We start from the raw sequence: 6,192 nt of genomic DNA on the forward strand, positions 1-6,192 counted from the left end.
GGAGGACTTTTTCTATGACTTTTTTTCAGTTGACATGTGTTTGATGAGGGGAAGGCAGGTTCCATTTGGCCCTTTGGAATGGGAGGCATCCTCATAATGTGTAAGCAGAGCTGGATTATGTCTGATGTAATGTACAATTACCCAGATATCCCAGAACTGGCTTAGACTTCCCCAGGTGAAAAGCATACCTCTCAACCTCTTAGTACAAGTAATCTGCAAAAAGCATGACATAATGGTGAGAAAAAGGCTCAAAAATAGGGACAGATTTTAAATATTGCTATTATAAACTTAGAAAGTTAATAGGATAACAGTATTTGTCTTAGCATGCATTGTTCTGAAGAATATGAAGTCTGAAATGTAAATGTATGTCATTATTTATTGACTTCAATTCTCAGATCATCCCAGTGATTTGCTAGAAAACCACATATTTTATAAGAAACAGACCAAAACTAGGAGGAAAAATTCTGGACATTCTGTAAAAATCTGGACGGTTAGGAGGTGTGCTGAGAAGCCAGTCTGAGTAGAGTAATGGGGAGAGGCAGAAGTAGAGAAGGGCATTTCTGACTGCAACATTATTAGTCAAAACAACTAGAGGGACTCACAGGACTTTTACCTGTATTTTTTTTTACTTTGTCCTCTTGCTGTTTTTGTTTTTTGAACACATTCTTGTTGTTGAGCTGCCAGCCTTTGGTCTGATGGCTGAAGAAAGGCCCAAACATGGAGGGATAGTTTCTACTGTATTTGGCCATGAAAGGATTAAGAACCTGCTTTACTGCTCCCATCACTTTGTCTTCTTCCTCCAAATTCTTTAGGATCCCCTATGTGGTTCCCAAACAAGAACTCCATGTCTTACGGATCTGTGAGTAACTCCCCTTGCACATTTTCCAGTAATGGGCAGATAATTGGGCAAGCATGTCACATAATAACAGACCCCATAGCAGACACCCTGAAAGCTGTATCAGCTGTGGCATAACCACACTTTATTCTGCACTTCCTTCTTTTAAGTCATTTGGGCAACCCCCCCCCCAATTTAGCTGTTCAGTGTTTCATCCTCAAGTCTTCCTGCTCAAGTACTCTATCAGTTTAGGGTCTACAACTTTGGTATATAGCAGTGTGCATTTGGCAATTTATAGAACTTAAGGCCAAAGTGACCATGATCTGTAGCTGTGTTCTTATAAAGATATGGTACGCCCGTTTGACCCTGAAGAACCAACTGGATTTCTCTGGGGCTGAGGATTAGGAATCTTGCTTTAACACCTCTGCAAGAAAGCCATCATCTTACACCTTAAAAATCAGAGGAATCACCATGGGATTCTGGCTTTCACTGTCTCTGTGCGTAAAAGTTTGATATATCCTCTCTCTATATTCAACATTTTTTGCTCCAAACATTTGAAATGGTTCTCTGTCAAGGACAGCATTTTACCAAAGTACACATTCTTCTGTCAAAGACCAAGATGGGATGGTTTCCACATCATTTGAGTTGTACCCAGAGGGGAGGACAACTGAGTAATATAGAACAAACCTTTTTCCTCCTCTGTCAAACAGTCTGACTATTTGGTTACAGAAGTTTCCATTTTCTGTTTACTGTGTTTGGCAGAATGCCATTCTAGGCAGAGGTCTAACATCTGTATTACTTCACCTTCAGGAATACTGGCCATGTCCTTCCTATGTGCTCACCTTTAGAAGTATCAGACAAAAACAAGCAGTAGAAACAGATACCACCAACAGAGACTGGAGTAACTCACTGGCTGAGGTGACCACCAACATATTGGATATTTCTGCTCTTTAACATCCATCTCTCTCCCTCAACCTCCTTATGTTTACATTTTAATGTGCCTTTTAAAGAGGAAGAGATACTCTTGAAGATGCCACTGAATGACTTCCAAATGTTTGTATCAACCATACTTCCAGTGCAGCCTCCAAACTTCTTTAGGTTTTTTTTTTTTTTTTTTTTTTTTATTAAAACCCATACAAATTTGTCAGATACCTTTTTTTAGCTTAGAAGAGTCTCATCTTTCAGTTATTTATAATGTGAGGCTTTATATAGAATCTGTCTACAGTTAAAGTTGCCTTGAACAGGAGTATCAGAAAATGAATTTTCCTAATAAGTTGCCTAATATTTTCAAAGAATACTTATGAAAGGCACTCAGGGGGTCATAGTAGGACCAAGTAAGTATGAGTTCCCTTGCTATGATACAGATATATGTGTGACAAAAAAGGACAAACGATAGCACAAGCTGACTGCCTGTTCTATCTGGGAAATAAGCATGTGTCTTCACAATGGGAAAAAAACAACCATGCTCCATATGTCATGGAGTTCTGGGAGTTGGGATGGTTGTGTGTAAATGATAGGCCTCTGATACACAACAGTATTGTGGTTAGGCATCAAAAAAATCACTTCATGAACTACCAATTGAAAAAATAGACCTCCCACTTCCCCACGGTTTTTGAAAGCTCTAAAGTGGGAGAATGGCATTTGAATTAAAAGTAGGAAAAGGTGGTAGATACTTTCCTTAGGAATAAGTTATTTTAACTGTTTATTTTTTCTGTGTCCAACCATTCAATTTTTTTTCAAGTTTCACCCTTTCAAAATGTCTTTGTTCTGACTGTCAGGGTTGAAGATGGGTGGAAGTGATAGAGAAAGTTTTCCTGAATGAAGTTTTAGATGGGCAGTTGAAACTGTACTGAGAATTGTGTAATAGAATAAAAAATCTCAGTGAAACTTAAATTGTTTTCATTAATTTGTTTTTGGAAAGAAGTGACTGAGTACCATAGGCAGCACATCTCTCTTTTGGAGAAAGAGATTCTGAGTCAGCAATTTTATCAGTTGTTATTGTGAAGGCCTGAAAGTATTACAGTACAGAAAGTGTTGCCCAAGGCTGTGATTTCTTTTCTTTCATCAATCTGTTGAACCTCTTCATGGAAAACTGATATTCAGCCTCTCCATTTACAGGACAAATGGATAAAGGTGGTCATCATATTCAGTATCTATGTTCAAGGATGATTCGGTCTGCTTCCTCCTCTTTCACTGAAGATGGAAGAGAAGGAAATCCTTTCCATTTTTAACAAGACTAGTACATTCTTCAGGTGGGCACATACATAAAATATTTAGATCAGTGCTGTTAATGGGATCAGGCTAGCTTTTGAACTAGCTTGTAAACATTGCCCTTATGTTCAACATGGTTTTACCCTGGTGTTAATATATTTAAATAAGGGGGTTCAAAGTCCACCCATGGGGGTGTACTGGTGGCACAGCCCCCACTTAAAAGCTTTTAAGTTCTATTATATTAAAGAGGCCAGTATCAATGTGCTGTTGTACTTGTATAGTTTACTGGGGTGAAAAAAAGGCGCAGCCCCCCAGCAAACACTCCTTGTCTCTACTACATTAAAAGAGTTAATTTTGAAGAGTTGTTCTACTCAATGAGATGGACAGATGAATCAGTAACAAGTAACCAATGTATTAATGTTTATACAGGGACTGATTTAGTTATTATTCAGGTAGTAAAATAATACTCTGTAAACATGCACCAAACCTCCTCTTGGTACCACTGATCAGACTAACAGCTGACATATTTAAAATGCTTGGACCTTTACAATTTAACAAAATATTCCTTAAAAATCCACTTTCCATGTCTATATTTTCTAATAGCATCCAAATTCAAGTCTAAGGTATGAAATGAAAAATAGATACCAGAGACAGACACCACATTCTTGTACCCATTCTGAACTCTGAAAAACATGTCATCTAGGACAGCCCTGTTTCCCAAGAAGCATGTAGAAATGCAGACATTTTGTTTAGGTATACATTTCTATACATAAAGTGAGTAGATAATGAGTAATTCTGTTAATGATTTATTAGTTGCATCACAGAACTCACATGGATTACAATTAAGGGAGGCAATGCACTTCATTCAGTAAAAGGCAATTATTTTTAGTTATTTACAGACTAGGGGTGGCGCAGTGGTGCAGCGGTTAATGCTGTCGCCTCACAGCAAGAGGTTCTCTGGTTTGATTCTCGGCTGGGGTGCCTTCTGTGTGGAGTTTGCATGTTCTCCCTGCGTTCGCGTGGGTTTCCTCCGGGTACTCCGGTTTCCTCCCACATTCTAAACACATGCTTCTGGAGCATTTCTCCCCAGGCCTCTGCTGAAAACAGGATCTGTGGAACCTAGTCGGACTTTCCCGGTCAACAAATGTTAAATAAATAAAATAAATTTGCAATAATTTCTTAGGACATTGGATTACTGTTGGAAAGTGAATGCATGAGGTATCAGTAGAAATGAACCAGGCCTGCTCTTTCTTTTATTACATTTATAGGTACTTTTTTGATCCAGTCATTCAGGATTTCACTCAGTGTTCTAGCCAAGCTGCCAAGTGACTCATAAAGGTATTTTATTTCCAGTACATTTTCCTGTAAGATAAAGACATTTTGTAAACAAGATATCTCTGTGCCCAGAAATTCAATTATTTTCTTTGGAATTGACTATAATTTGTTGTGAGCTGGAGTTATTTCTACATAAATAATCAGTTTCTGAACTTCATATATGTGGCATTGCAAATGCCATTATATACCTTCACCAATAACAGTTATTCAGGTAACGCTAGACTACTATTCACTAAGCAGGTGTCAGAAGTTATGGATTTCACAAACCATTCTGTTGATAGTTTGTGACAGAATGATTGCTTTGTGAATATTTTGAATTCTTCAGATATAAACAATAGCCTGTTATCACTGGAGGTCTGTTCAGATAAACCCTCTTATAAATATTGTACAGCACAGTAATAGTCTTTTCCAGGGTCTATATTATATGAATGAAAGTTCATATAATTGATCGCTCTAATGAGCAAAAATCCTGGAAATTGAGATGCATGCTGTGGGATCGCAGTACAGTGACAATTGGAGTATTTGCCCTTTCCTCACTGTAGTGCAATCTCGGAGTTGGAATATATATTTAGCGGGGGGTGAGGGGTGCAGCCCCCCACAATATCATTTTCGATCTCCAGGAGTTTCGCTCATTACAGCAATTCAGCAATTGACTAAATGAACTTTTGTTCATATAATATAGACCCCTTTTCTGAGGTAATAGATTCCATACATAGTACATCTGTGTATCAAAAACAATTAAAAATACCAAGTTCATGAATGGTTATTCAGTCATTGGAAATATGCACACTAACAGCCATTCACATAGTATTTATGGTGCTGCACACTTAGGACAATTTGCCATCTGATACAATTTCCTGCTAATTCTTCAGTCTTTTACTCCAAACCTTGGCACCTTAATGAGTCAGAAAAAATCATTTTTATTTTACAGTCCCCAAGTGCTCTTTGTGGAGCTTTGTGGGGTAAGGGGTTGTTATAATGTTTAAGGTCTTTACCTCACAGATACAAGATGCACACTCACACCTATGGCCAATTTACAGTGTCCAATTCATCTACTGCATGCCTTTTGAAATGTGGGAAGAAACCAGAGCACACAAAGAAAACCCACATGAACATGGGGAGGACATGAAGACTCCCTCCACACAGGAGGCACCTCAGATGAAAATTGAACAACAGAACCTTTTGCTGTGAGGCAACAGTGCTATCCACTGTGCCACTATGCCGTATTATTTGTTATTATTATTATTTATATTGTTATTTGTTAAATACTGTACATTAGAAATGAAAATCTCAGCTTGATTAAGCCTGTCTCTGTGGCACAGCAAGATACAGCCTAGTCTTTAATATAGGTTGGAGGGGTTCAGATAATGACCCTAGCAGTGGAAGACCCAGAAAGAGAAGTAGAGGAGTGAAGGGGTATCACCTACTTAACTTTTTGGGGAGAGGACAGGAATGTGGACAGTTTACTATCAAAATTTCAAACCGTACTCTGTCGACTGTACTATCGTCAAACACAGAAGTTCGAAAACGGTAGTATCGATGTCAAAAAAACAATCTAGGAACGGGTTTTAACATGGGTCGAGGTAGGTGTTCAGTATTATTCCGAACTACAAACATCTCCTCTACCTCGATCCATGTTAAAACCCGCTCCTAGACATCGATATTACCATTTTCAAACTTCCGTGTTCGATGATAGTACAGTCGACAGAATACGGTTCGAATAGTAAACCATGTGGACATTTGGAGAGCACATGGGAAGTACAGTTTCAAGTTCTTCATGGTAGGGGTAGGTTTCACATAGCTCATTCAAT

Source organism: Protopterus annectens, chromosome 2.part0 (genome assembly GCF_019279795.1).
Source record: "Protopterus annectens isolate FY-2018-M chromosome 2.part0, PAN1.0, whole genome shotgun sequence".
NCBI classification, from domain to species: Eukaryota; Metazoa; Chordata; order Ceratodontiformes; family Protopteridae; genus Protopterus; species Protopterus annectens.